The sequence below is a fragment of the Corvus kubaryi genome, unplaced genomic scaffold, assembly GCF_017639235.1.
Source record: "Corvus kubaryi isolate FWS band 111438036 unplaced genomic scaffold, C.kubaryi_AGA036_p1.0 37354, whole genome shotgun sequence".
In the NCBI taxonomy this organism is placed as follows: Eukaryota; Metazoa; Chordata; class Aves; order Passeriformes; family Corvidae; genus Corvus; species Corvus kubaryi.
Window position 1 is genome coordinate 15,574,232 of NW_024581116.1, and position 14,569 is coordinate 15,588,800.

The window sequence follows — 14,569 nt, forward strand, 5'->3', positions numbered from 1 at the left end:
AAGTCATTTTAATATACTATTCTGCACATGTAAATTATGTGGTATAGTCATAAAAGGCTCTTGCCTTGAATTACTTATATTATTTGCTGGACTTTTCAGGCTGTTAGTATAACTGCCATATAGTCAAAGTTGCAAGCCACAGTCATTTAAGTAGATTGATAAATCTGTCAAGTAAAAGACCCTGAGGTTTGGAAGCTTCTCATGTAACCAGGTTAAGAGTACAGGATTTCCACACTATTAGAAAAATACATTCTAAAGTAAAATACATACAGTTAATTTGAATGCAGCATGAGCTGAAATCCAAGCAAGTCAAGAAAGGCCTCAGTAACTTTTAAGAAAGTGTATCCTTTGCAACATAAGAAGTGGGTCTGAAATATTTTGCCCCTGGCATACTACAAACACCAGCAGTCAGGAAGACTGCTGTAGGAGAGCTCTGGTGACTGCACTCACTGGTGCAAGAACTAGCTGATGGACCACATCCGAAAACTAGGAATCAAGAACCTAAATCTGAAATCGGACTTCTGGCACACAAGTTCAAAATGACACGGTTCTTGAAGACCTACCTGCACACCAGACTTTTTTACTTTAAATAGAATGGGTTCATCTAATCAAGTGAAAATAATCAATATATTTACACCTTCTTATGACTGCATTCTCAACTCTCTGCTCCTGCCTAAACATAATTAGTAAACTCAGTAGAGAAATGTTACTGATGAGGGCTTTAAAGTAATCATTACAGTAGGTATTTTTGAAAATATACAATTGCTAATATGAGATCAAGAACCATCATATAATAAGCAACAGCTACTGTTTCTTTTTAAAATGTTAGGCCAGGGTGCAAGGAGTATGTAGTGGCCTAGCTGTTTCTTTATTTCTCTCCTCAGAATGAATCAAGTCTATTATACTGCCTACCTCTGATGGAAAAAACTAAACACAGCTTTATCTACCTTTCTATGTTTCTTCCTGTTAAAACAGCTACCAGCAAGACTGGGGGGACCAAAGCACCAATGGCTTCACCAGTCTGATTGCTTGACTACTACCATCAATGAGAAATTATTGAAGCCATAGCTGAGAAAATGGGAGAAATTCTCTCTCAGCTTCCCCTTCCCAAGACCCTGGTGTAAAAGTATTAGGGTGGCCTGAGACTCACTGAAGTAGTAGTGCATCTGGCAATTCAGCCTAACATTTGTAATTGGACTCATGACTCTTCATGCCTGAGAGCAACACACTTTGCCATTTGTGCAGTCATCTACTCTAGTCCAAAGGGGTAGATAAATCAATCGTCTGGAAAATCAGGCTTCATGCCTGTTTCATATTCATTTTACATAGGTACAAATGACTGCACAAGTACCAAATGATAAAGCATCAGATCTACGTAAGTGTTAAATAAATAGCAAATAATCCCCACTTTATTTCCAAGTAAAATCAGTTTGATTGAGTAGAAGAAACTTCAGTATAGCCCATAGCCAATGCATGAATAGCAATACATAAAAACAAACAGCACTTGTATTAAACACAAAATACATATATTTCTATAATATCTGAGGTCAATAATGTCTGGGACTGATATAATTTGTATAAATTATAAAACTCTACAAATATTGAATGTTTTTTTTCTGCAGCAGTTAGAATATAGTATGGGTTACTAAAATCAATAGCTAATTGAATTATAACACCATGATTACATTACATGACAGCCATATACTTACTTGTCAGTCAGCTGTAACTTGTGTTAATAAGATTCACTGAGCTCATTATCTTTTGTAGACTGTTAATTTCTGAAAAAAGACCTGTGAACAGAAAAGATGTTGTCTTGTTAAGCAAATGCCAGATTGTTATTGAACACTCCACAGGAATAATGAAAAGAAGTAATTTCCACAAAGAACATGAAATTATTTGGTTGACCTTTATGATTTCTACTTCCTAACATAGACAAAATTGAAAAAGGGAAATCTCTACTCCAAGTCATACTAAAAACCTTTCAGGCTTTTAATAGGTTGAGGAATAACTACTCCAGGAAACTGTCTATGCTGTATACAGACATTTCTTGATGAATGACGTCCACCTTGATAATCACAGAATCACAGAATGGGTAAGGTTGGAAGGGAATCACAGAATGGGTAAGGTGTCTCCTCCCTGCTTAAATAGGGCCATCCTAGAGCACATTGCACAGGATTGCATCCAGACAGCTCTTGAATATCTCCAGTGAGGAAGACTCCACAGTCTCTCTGGGCAATCTGTCACTCACACAGGGACAATAAACCCATCTGAACTCATGCCCATCCAGCAATACAAATGAAGTGTTTTAAAAATAAAAGCTATATAAACCACACAGTTCAGATCTTTATTATGTAAGACCCCTTACAATAAACTTTCCTTTTCCTTTGCCACAACAGACAAGCAGCATCCATCACATTCACAAACTTATGTAGCGAATAACAAAAGTTGAAAAATCTCACAGTACGCCACTGAAGAACATCAGATGTGATTGAACATATGAACTACAGCCCATGGTACTGAGGAAACAAAGTGGTTCCTAAGACTCTGACCTTGGGAAAAAACTTCCAGCTCCAGCATCTGGCAATCATTTCAACACTGAGCCCCTGAAGGACACACCAGCTAAATGTGAGTTTCCCACTATCGCGATGCACTTCAGAGCACTCCACACAGCACATAGTCTTGTGACTAATTCTCACTGCTTCTGAGGAAGGAAATTAACTTATGGGGAGAGGGAAAAATACTATTTTCTTCACTTTTCTTCATTTTCTTACATGTGATGTAAAGTATATAGTTATTTCAAAATATGACATATTTTTTCAGGATAAATATAAGTCTATGAGTGTTTACTACATTCCTTTTAAATTCTTTTCAAGTATATCAGAAAGTCTCATCTTTAAGATTTTATTTTGAACATCAAAACCCCTATAGTGTGTCATTTGCACACACTTCCCAATCTTCATCTTGAAATTATTTAGGTCCCCAGCACTCTTTTTGAAAAGTTGCTGAAAATTGTGAATATGTTGTAATTATGAAATTTCTTAATTTTCAGGACCAATTTTATAATTTTTGGGTTTTGTTTGATTGTTTTGTTTTATTTAATTTCATTTTTCTCTCTCTCAATATTAGAAATGGAATTTTTTTCTTGTACTTTGTCTGCAAAAGTTTGACTTCTCAATTTTCTCCAGAAACATTTCGCCACATTTACCTTTTACTAGCTCACGAGGTGGTCAATCTCTGGTTTTTTGGGATGGTCCATCAGATTGCACCAAACACAAAGAGCAGGCCATCATTTTGGCCATGATCTTTCCTTCAAGCAGTGGGTGAAGCCTTCCCTGCAGCATTGCTTTAGTCACTTCTGCAATATTAACAGGCATTAGCCCCAGAATCTTTCTTTGTAGAACCTCTATTTTCTGATAGTTCCTTTTCAGTACAGCCCACTGAGGCCTACCCGAAACAGTTCTTTGTTACAGTTCTTACATTAAACCTATTCACCCTCAACTAAAGTGCTTAATTTTAATCTTCATCTTTATCTGCTTTGTTCTGGAGCAACCCAAAACGAAACAAAACACACTAAGTCTTATTGAGATCTAGTGACACCAAGTCAGCATACCCATTCACATTATTTTCCATTTATAGAAATTTTGTTACTTCTAAGACTAGTGTCTCATCCATAAATTCATAGAATGTTATCCACTGGTCTTCCCTAGTGAAGAATCACCTGCTGAGTTCAAGCACAGTTTTCCAGTGCCTGCTAACACCAGAAATAACAATTACTGCAAAGCAATACAGCCCATTATGATACTTTCACCTAATTTCAAAGTCTGGGTTTTTTTTCCTCAGGATGTGCATTTGCATATACTGGTTTTGTTTCATTTCATGAGTTATCGTTCTGAACTCCATATGTCTTTCTGCAGAAAATCATTTTTCATACATTTCTGACTGTAAAAAGCTTATATAAAAGTTGCTCAGGGGAAGCTTCTGTCTGGAATGCTCTTACATGGCAATATCTGCGTTTAGCACCGGTAAATTTTCATCCTTCAATGTGCTTTCTAAAAGTGTTTTCTTTCCCAAACTAACCATAATCTTATCAAGGCCTCTATAAAATAATGGAATTGCAAAGCATACTCTTCAGCTTCAAATAATTCACAAATTCTATATTTTCATCTGTTATGTGTGTCTCTTGGCAAGAAACATCTGTCAGTATAAGAAGTGCAGTACCCTTCACACTGAAATATAATTTCAGAGTTGCCTTCTCATGACTTAGTGGAAACTAAGAAAACATCAAGTGCCTCAGAACAAGAAGTTATTAGAAAAAGGGCTGAGTGTTTTCCTTCTGTTTGCACTTGGTACAAACAGAAATTCAAACACTGTTGATATGATAGATGTATGAGACAATGGTTGGGTCATTTCACAGAATCACAGAATGGGTCAGGTTGGAAGGGACCACAGTGGGTCATCTGGTCCAACCTCCCTGCTCAAGCAGGGCCATCCTGGAGCACACTGCAAAGGATTGTGTCCAGGCAGTTCTTGAACATCTTCAGTGAGGGAGACTCCACAGCCTCTCTGGGCTATCTGTCCCAGTGCTTGGTCACACCAACAGTAAAGAAGTTCTTCATATTTAGGTGGATCTCCCTGTGTATCAGTTTCTGCCTATTGCCTCTTGTCTTTTCCATTTCAGCCAATGTTTCAGGAAAAAAACATGTTTTCACCTGGTATCAATATGTTTAGTATTTGGCAAAGTTAAAAATTGGTTGAAAGCAGGCTCTGACTATAACAAAAAAATAGTATTAGCAATGATGTTATACACCTGATGTAACTAATTTAAAATGCCAGTCTGAAAATACAAAGGGTTACGTGAAGGAAAATGAAGAAAAATAATTTCAAATAAGTCAGCATTTCAAAAATATTCTTTAAAACTTCTTACCTTAACCTGCACACATCTCTCCTACTCAGCCTTCTGGAATAGCATGTGTAAGAAATATTTGTAAATCTAAGAAACAGTCCACATTTGTAAAAAGAAGGTTATACTAAATTAATTATATATTTAATTTTTAACACACTAAATTGAAACAATATCAAGTCAGAGTTTTCAGTGTCAAATAGACCATTCTTTCTCTTTTATATAATTATCCATTTTTAATTGACACTAAGAGTATTATTTGCCTTATATAACTATAAGACCTTGTATATATTTTTCTTTAGAGAGGCAAACCGGAAATTTAATACTTATTATTGCAGAAATAAATCAGCTTTGCTATATTTTCTTTACAAATTCTTGGGTGTTTTGGGGCTATTTAGTCAGGTCACTGTAACAATCCAACCCAAGTCAGGTCATCAAGTTGCCTGGCAACCGTGTTCAGGTTGATAAAGGCAAACTACCTTCCCACTTTTTTTTTGCCTCCCCTTTAAAATCAATATGACAAGCTTGATATTGGTGATGTGAGATTAGCTGAGAAAATGCATGAAATTGCTCAAGATAGTCCATTTTGAAGGCTATGTCCAAGCACATCAGTCTAAAATAAAGTATTATTTAGAGAGATGTTATTTCATTTAGTACACGTGCTTAACTTCAGCATCTGCTTTTCTTTTTTTTTCCCATTGTTTTGGGTTTTTTTGGGGTTTTTTTTATTTCTTTGGGTTTGGGGTGGGGTTTTTTTTGTTGTTTGGTTGTCTGGCTGGTTGGTCGGTTTGTTGGTTGTTTTTGTGGTTTGTTTTGTTAGGTTTTTTTGGGGGTGGCAGGGACTGTTTCATTCATAACAGAGCCTGGTATTTCATGATAATACCATTAAGATGTTTTATCCTGAGTAGCAATTTTAGTGTCATTAGGAAGAGAAATTGATCATGGAGTGATCATGGGTTAAGGTAGCTTGCATGTACTATTACTTGCTTTCAAGAATTCAAGAAACTTTTGTTTTCTGAATGCAGCAAAATTCAGTGGATGCTGTTTGTTCATGAATCCAAATGCTCTTTCAGCCATGGAGCTTTCTGCTTCTCCCAGTCAATTTGCAAGGGCTTGATCAGTGTGTTCTTTTAGTGCTGATGTCTTCATCCTCCCTTTAAGCTTCCCCAATCTCTGCACTGTTTTCCATAGTAGCACACAACAAAGCACTCAAAGATGGTTAAAAACCCCACAAATTCTCTTATTAATTTTAAACTATTTATGTCTTCACTTGAAACAAATATTGCTCTTTAAGCATGCCAGTGTGCATTATTTTGGGTACCAACAGAGTCAGAAATAAATCAGGGTCTAGGCAGAAGTCCTTGCCCTAGTTCCAGTCCATCACAGTGTCAGCCATGTGCACCTAATCAAACAACTGGTATGGCCCTGACATGCAAGGGCATCTGGTCTTGCCTTTCTGTCTAATGAGACATGGCCTTGAATCTTTACCCCCAAACCAAGGTGGAGCTGTTTTAAATTGGTTTTCTATCAGAAAAATAGCAGGGAATAATGATGTCCATGAGTTGTACAAGTAAGGAAACTGAAGTGTGGCAGGAAAAGATTGCATAAGTAAGGATTTATTACAAGAATTACAGGATACTGTAGAAAGGAAGAAGAAGGGTAATACAATTTTGATTTTAACAAAACTGAGTTATGATAGCTAGCCATTGGCTGAATTTCCCTGTGTTAAGCATGTAGGCTGTTTATATCTGAGCTATGGACTGCTTGCCACTTGATTGCATGATTAGTTATCTTGGTCATTATATGTTTTTTCTGCTTTCTGGTCTGAGAAATGAGACTTGTAAGACAGGAGATGAACAGAAGACAAGGGATAAATAGTGAAGTCCTCATTTTCAATATACTGTTACTCAAGTCTGCAAGCAAAGATGGGTATAGACACACTGCTAATATTTTGTGTGAGCAAAAAAACTGTTGTGAAAGCTTTTGCCACTTAGCAAAGAGGCATAAATACAACACATATGAGAAATCATTTCTATTCCAAATCGGTATTCAGAAAGTTTTGCTAAGGGTTTGAGAAGCTGAGCTGAACCCAAAGCTTCGGTATAGGTACTTTTGATGGAAAAGCATATTTGTTTATGCTCTGATAGTACCTATTCCTTCAGAGAGAAAAACAGCATGTTTTTCCAAATTCTGACAGAGTATAGCTGCCCATCCAGAAAAACTGATTTCTAGGCTATTTCATTTTGCAAACTGTGTGGAAAAAAGCCAGCCATCACTCACTGCCCCCTTCTCCAGACCCAGCCTCCAGGAGGTCCTTTTCAGGTCCTTCTGTAACCAGAGCTCCCAGGAGAAAGGCATTTGCTCTCACAATAGGACTCCCTCCTCAGAATCCTGTCTAATGGAACCTAAATTCTTCTGCTAGCACTGGTTGACAGTCAACAGAGTAAAAAATTAATCAGCTAGAGAATTAATAAAATAAAGAGCCCTGGTTAGGACTAAAATTTCTATGTAACAAGAGCAGGAGATGGTCAGCATTATATTTGGATATTTCAGTTGCAGTATACGTATTTTTGTAGTAAGAGACAAAATCCTTGAACTAGATTTACAGTAAAGGACCATTATTATTATTTTATTTGTTCAAGCAAGAATAAACCATATTAGACACCAATTTTTGATGCAGAACTGCTCTGTGAATGTGTTCAAACTCAGAAAAATTTATACTGTACAAAGTGCTTAATCTGGTGAGCTTTAGTGATTTAGCTAGAATTACCTCCTCATGTGAAAAGCACAGCTACAGAATATAAAATGCTGGTGAACTTTGAAGACCAGAAGCTGTTTTCACATCTCCACTCATGAGAAATCCTAAGGAAAATCTATCTAGACCCTAGGACAAAAAAAAGGAAAAATAAAAAAGAACAAGGTGTTATGATCATATGTTTTTCTTTCTTGTCATGAATACATCTACTCACATTTTAACATTTGGAACTCATTCATGAGACAAATTGAGCACATCAAAGAATTTTCTGCAATTAATTTTTCATAAAAGAAAATTTAATTGAAACTTTCTAAACAACCACTCCTCCTTTTAGAAACTACACAAAAAAAGGAAATAATATATAAAGCTGCAACTAAAGAGAGGAGAATACTGCCAAACTAGTCTCAGGCAGTTGATATATAATGATTGGTGACTGAGATTGAAACCTTTTGTCAAAGATGATGGTGAAAACCATGGGTTATAATCTCAGCTTTTCCTTTGATCTTTCATTAAGGTGAAAGATTTTTTGAGAGTCTCACAATAATCACTGTGAGTGAGATCATTCAGTTTCTACTAAGTGCAGAAATACAGGTGATGGGTTTGGTTTTTTTAAAATGCCTAAAATACAAGTGCAAAAAATGAGGACCCATATTAGTAGTAAGATTACATCTGTGGAGTCACTCGGTTCTCGATAATGTAGCCAGTGAACTACTTACAGACACATTGAACTCACATTTTTGCAGAACATATTACCCTTTAAACATAATATCCAAGCCTCACATTGCAAAGAGAAGTTTTATCAGCCTTCCATTTTATTCTGCCTTGTGCTATGACCTCAAAATGCAGTGATATCAGTGGCATTTTATGGTAAATTAATAGGTATAGATAAAATCTTCTATAAATATTCATTACATCTCATTATTGCAAATTAATGAGCAAGATTCTGAAATTAAGGTTAGTCTAATTTGGAGATATGTATCACTTTTCCTACACATGAGACATAAATAAATTATTCTCTAAAGCAAAGTTCTACTTTACTCCAAGGATGGCCCACAAAGACTGACAGTATATTCTAAGTGGGGTAATCTGGCTGACTGGGAAGCAAAGACAGAACTGCAGCTTGGCTTTAGGTATGATAAACAGCGTCCATAACATTAATTTTTAGTAGTTGGATCATTTCTTACATTCCTGTGTCTTGTACTCAAAATATTCTATGGTGGTATCGTGGCTGAATCCCTGCCCTTTACAGCAGTGGCTCAGAGGGCATGGCTGAGGTTGTGGCTGATATTGTTCACAGTAGTTAGCTTTGAGAAAGTAATTTATCTCACTTCTGGGGCAACTCAGTCAGCATTTATCAGGGGAGGCCACAGGTCACCAGCTTTTTGAAAGCACCTAGATTTCCCCATCTTGCCTGTGGGATGCAGCATCTTGTGCCTCACCCAGGCAGCCTCCACCTACATCTCTACATTTGCAGTGAGGTCAAGTGACTTGTTCTGATACTGTGAAAGAATTTGGAGATGATCAGGTTTCGAAATGAATGTTGGTGGTCTGAAAGGACAAAATTGACTCATAGTGGTATCTTTGCAGGACTACACAACTCTGAGATGCCTAGAGAGGTACAACACAAATACTGTGTGGATGCCAATGTCTGCACATGTGCTTAAGAGAGGGCCGTGCTAAGAGAAGATGGATCCAGACTCCTCTCAGAGGTGCTTATCGATAGAAGAATGGGCAAAGGACATAAGCTGCAACAAAACAAATCAAAAATAAATATTGGGAAAAAACCCTTCGGGACAATTGAGTAAAATAGTGGAACAAATTACCAAGAGAAATTGTGGAATAGAATCTTAGAATTATAGAATTAGTAAGACTGGAAAAGATCTCCAAGATCCTCTAGTCCACCCAACCTTTGATCAAACACCACCTTGTCAACTAAGCCATAGCACTAAGTGTCACACTGAGAAGTTTTTTGACCACGTCCAAGTATGGCAATATCACCACTTCCTTGAGTAGCCCTCTCCCAACCCTTTCAGTGGAGAAATTCTTCCTGATGTCCAACCTGAACCTCCTCTGGCACAGACTGAGGCTCTGTCACTCGTTGCCTGGTAGAAGAGGCTGACACCCACCTGAATACAGCCTCCTTTCAGGCAGTTGTAGAGAGTTATAAGGTCTCCCCTGAGCTTCCTTTTTCACCAGGCTAAACAACCCCAGCTCCTCCAGCTCTGCCTTGCAGGACTTACTCTCCAGACCTTTCACCAGCTCTGTTGCCCTTTTCTGGATACACCCCAGCCCCTCAATGTCTTCCTTGCAACGAAGGGACCAAATCTGGACACAGGACTAGAGTGCTGAGTACAAGGGGTCAGTCACTTCCCCAGTGCTGTTGGCCACACTATTTCTGATACAGGCCAGAATGCCACTGGCCTTCTTGGCCACCTGGGCACACACTGGCTCATGTTGAGCTGCTGTTGACCAGCATTCCCAGGTCCTTTTCCACCTAGCAGCTTTCCAGCCATTCTGCCCAAGCCTGTCATTGCAAGGGGTTGTTGTGAGCCAAGGGCAGGACCCAGCACTTGACTCATATCTTGAGTTGAACCTCACATCTTTGGCCTCAGCCCATCAATCCAGCCTGTTCAGATCCCTCTGCAGAGCCTTCCTACTCTCAAACAAATCAACAGTCAAAGATACTAAAACCTCTGGTGGAAAAATCCTGAGCAACATGAATAAAATTATCCCTGTTTGGAGCAGGATGTGGAACCAGATGTCATCCAGAAATCTCTTCCAACCTAAATTATTCCATGATGCTGTGACAGCTCACCTTTATAAATCAAAGGTGGGAACAGTCCTCCAAAAGTGGGATGTCTTAAACTGATATCTTTGATTGAGAAACTTCTTAGCTATTTAGCATTCAACTCCAAACAAATAAAAACAAAAACAAAACAAAACAAAAAACAAAACAGAACAAAAAAAAAGCCAAAAAACCAAACCAAAACAAAACAAAAAACAAAACAAAACAAAAAAAACCCAAAAAAACAAAACAAAACAAAAAAACAAAAAAAAAGAAAACAAAAAAAAAAAAGAGGAATTTTGTGTATGGGAAGGAGGGACTTCTAATTTATGTAGAAATGCTGAAAACACTAGGCCAGTCTGAAAAAAAAAAATATTGCACCTTTCTTTAGAATGAAATCATAGTGCAGCTTTCACCTTAAAGGGCATTTGGACCCTCAACAGCAGTTGCACCATGGTCTCTAATTGCAAGGCTGCTGCAGGACCCCAAGACCAGGCAAAAGAACTCCCAGTATTTCAGAGTATCATCACTAAAATTAATAAATGTATGTTCTGCTCCTGAAGCAGAGTGCTTCAGTTTCAGGAAATTCAGCATTTAGGCTCACCATGCTCAGTGCTCCTTTGGGGCCCTGTGGAAGATACAAAACTGTTCTTCCCACTTCAGAGATTGCCATGGGCTAGCTCTTCTCTGTTAAACTTGTTTTGCCTTCTTCTCTGATTCTGTCACTCATTTGGCAGCGGCTTTTCTCCACTTCCTCTTTTCACCCACTGCTTTTGTGTGGACACATTAGTTTTCTGTAACCTCTGCAATCTGAGGGGAGAAAAACCACTTTTCTCCATTTTATAGACCCCCTACATACATTACTTTCAAAGCTCAGACAGAAATATTTCTCTTGCGATCTTGCTGAATACTATCTTTATTTCTTCTGTCTTTCCATTTTGAGTTTATACTATTATTTCATTCCAAAGTCTTCTCCCAATTAACATCTAAAAACATAAATAAAATTAACTTTCCCTCAAATTAATAAAACAAATTTACAGTATTGCAAGGACTCCTACACTTGATAAAATTATTATAAATATTTTCACTTGTTTATCTGAAATGTAAATATGTAAATACAGTTTGACTCACACTTTAGGAATGTGTTTTACCTTTGCCATGCTGTCAGAACGATGCAGGCTTTAAAAAATGAGATTCATGTGAAAGTGTCCATTTAAACCCTGGAAACCAGATTCTGTGACCTCTGTTGATAGGGTTTTTGCCTGATTAATGAAAGAAAAAAAGACTAAAATATTTTGCTCATATTAATATCAGCACAAGAGGTACATCCATTCCACCCTCTGTTTTCAGTGGATGCACAGACAAACCTTTGTTAGATGGTACCCATCCTCCCTTCATACTGGCGATACAAATCATGTCTTTCTCATGAGAAAAAAGTCTTCTGTGCTCTTTCAAAAAAAAAAAAAGTCTAATACATTCTGGAGGACTTTCTCCCCTTTTTATGGATACTGCTGGCCAAGAAAGAAATATAACATAGGACACAGAACAGTTTGAGTGTGTAAACTTGTGGTGCCATACAATACGTCTTAATATTGCAGGTTTAATACTAACTGTACCCCAGTAATTTAATAATTCTGTGGGAAGACTTCTGGGTTATAGAGGATATTTGTCTTGTGATTTCTTTGTGGCAAATCAGAAATTACAGCAGTGCTCAAAGGAATAGAAATCTTAGATACTCATGACCTTCACTGAAACCCCTTTCCTCACTTGTCAGTTCTTTAAGGGGCAATTTAATTGTAGCTCTTTGGCGGTGACAAGGTAAGTGCTGGCATTTTGGCACTGTCATTCATTAACCTCATGCAATGTCAGCAGCACTGCCTCAGACATGTCACCATTTCCCCAGTGATGGCAAGCTGACTTTTAGGACATATGTTGTTTCAGAGATGCCTACTAGACAAGTCTGCATGCTCCACATTCTTTTGTATGGCAACACTTGTGTATTGTTTATGCAGTTAAATAGCTTCAAGACTAAAACCAACCTGTTTCAACCCAGGAAAATAAAAGCTACCATGTGTCATGAACAGAAAACTACCTGCATGATTTATCTTGCTCAGAAGTTAAAAATAAAAAAACAAAAAACAAGCCCCCAAAACAAAACGAGACAAAAAATAAAACCCAACCAACAGAAAAAAAGCGTAAACCCTTGAGCATAACCCACAAGGAAAAAAAAAACAATTATTATCATTATACCTGAAGGTTAAATAATGCTCTTTCTCATGTAAATTTCTTAAAGCACAATTAAATAAATAAAATGTCAGGTTGCAAGGCCCATAATGTACATTATAAATATTATTTTTTATTTTATATTTCATGTTTCTGAATGTTTGTGAGAAACCAAACTACTAATACTAAATAGGCTGGGGAGAACTGATGCTAAGAATTATTTGCTGATAACAGCATTTGCCAACACCTAGAAAAATGGTATATATTTGCTTGCACCTTTCTTCTGTTCCTTTATTTGGGCCTCAGAGTGACCGGTGTTTCTGTGCAATTCCACCATATAAATGAATAGATTATTATTATTATATAATTATTATAATGTAAGATGCATTATTATATATTTTCTACATTACTAATAATAACAACAATAATTATAAAGAGCTTGGTTTTCACTTTGCAAATTCACAGAAGGAGAACTAAGGATCACTCAAAAAAGAAGTAGTTGTTATGCTAAATCATGGATGACTCAAGACGCAAACTCTTTGAATTTAGATTTGAAAACCCAGAAATTTAAATCATTTGGGTCTATCTATTATTTAACTTTTAAAAAATCTAGATCCAGATTGAAGCTGGATGTCAGTGTTCTTATGTTTCCACCTTATGCAAAAATCTAGTCTAATTAGTCTAGAGCTTGAACCAGCATAACCAGCATCCAATTATGTCCAGTTCCTGAAGCCAGATAGGTGAGAAGTCAATATTTGGAGCTTGTTTCTTTGTGAAAAAGAGTTTAAAAATATTCTTTTCATTAACCAAAATGAAAGGATTTACCAGCATCACTAAAAAACCCCCCCAAACAACAGATACCAGGGAGCAGCATAGTCATAAAAAAATGATGAAATTAAAATTACTAGGGATGTCTGAGGAGAAAGTTGAAATACTTTCTACCAAAACAACATGCAAGTTTTTACAAGTATTGATCATACCAGTGTGAGTTTTATTATTTATTTAAATCAGCAGTTTCCAAAGAAAAAAGTATTTCAATGACTTATTCCTATCAGCTCTACTACTGAATTTAATAGAAACAGGTAGGTGAAAGCAAGGGCATTGCTGAGAATGTATGAGAGTGGTGTGTAAGTGGAATGACTGAAACTGCAGGCAGATAAAGTGATAAATCAGTTGCAGTACAGTGCTGAGAGCCAAACCAGACATTCCATGCACTGTTACAGTGCACCTCTTAAGAATCTGTAATTGCTTCCAAACACTATACTGGATGCAATGGTACATATTATATAAGCAGTGTTTTGCAAGTAAAATTCTATCCGTGTTAAAGAAATGTTAAATGCAGTATGGCATCAGTAGGAAAGCAGTAATGACTGTAGCAGGGACCTTTCCAGTCAAAGAGGTGGTGATAGGCGTAAGGAGAAAAATGAAAAGAGCACAACACATCCAATTAGACAGCTGGGATTCTGTCTTGGGAAAGCAATTCCATACTGATCCAGCAAGCAGGATGAGTCCTGTTTTCCAAGAGCAGCACTGTAGCCCAGCCCCACACTGAGAGCGGTGCTTTGCCAGGAGGGCCTGCTGCACATTCACTCCAGTCACACTAATTGATCCCATAGTCTTTGCTATAGCAGTTTAAGAGAATTTAGATTCTCTCTGGATTTTCCTCTCCCTTCCCCCAGGGCTGGCAATACAGATGACTGATTTCCTTTCGTCATACATAAAGATTTAGAGACACATCATTAATTGCTCTCCTGACAATTTCCAATTTGATGAACAAAAATTGAACCAAAGCAAAAGCAAGTGCAGGAATGACTGGATTGAAAGATTATGATGAATCTCTGAGCATTGTCACCCGTCTTCCCAGTTGTCCCAACACCTTTCAGGAGCTAAACTACTTCTCACATAC

General features: G+C 37.3%; 1 long non-coding RNA gene across 3 annotated transcripts in view; it reads right to left on the reverse strand.

Annotated features, from left to right (window-relative positions):
* Positions 1-14,569, reverse strand: part of LOC121667009 — a 137,859-nt gene that overhangs the window by 18,101 nt on the left and 105,189 nt on the right. For 2 of the 3 annotated variants that reach the window (XR_006016878.1, XR_006016880.1), the window contains exons 4-6: positions 7,671-7,784; positions 4,925-4,957; positions 1,710-1,790 (exon numbers count right to left, since the gene is read on the reverse strand). This is a non-coding gene — a long non-coding RNA (uncharacterized LOC121667009). The remainder of the gene's footprint in view (positions 1-1,709; positions 1,791-4,924; positions 4,958-7,670; positions 7,785-14,569) is intronic. The other variant, XR_006016879.1, reaches the window with a different exon arrangement.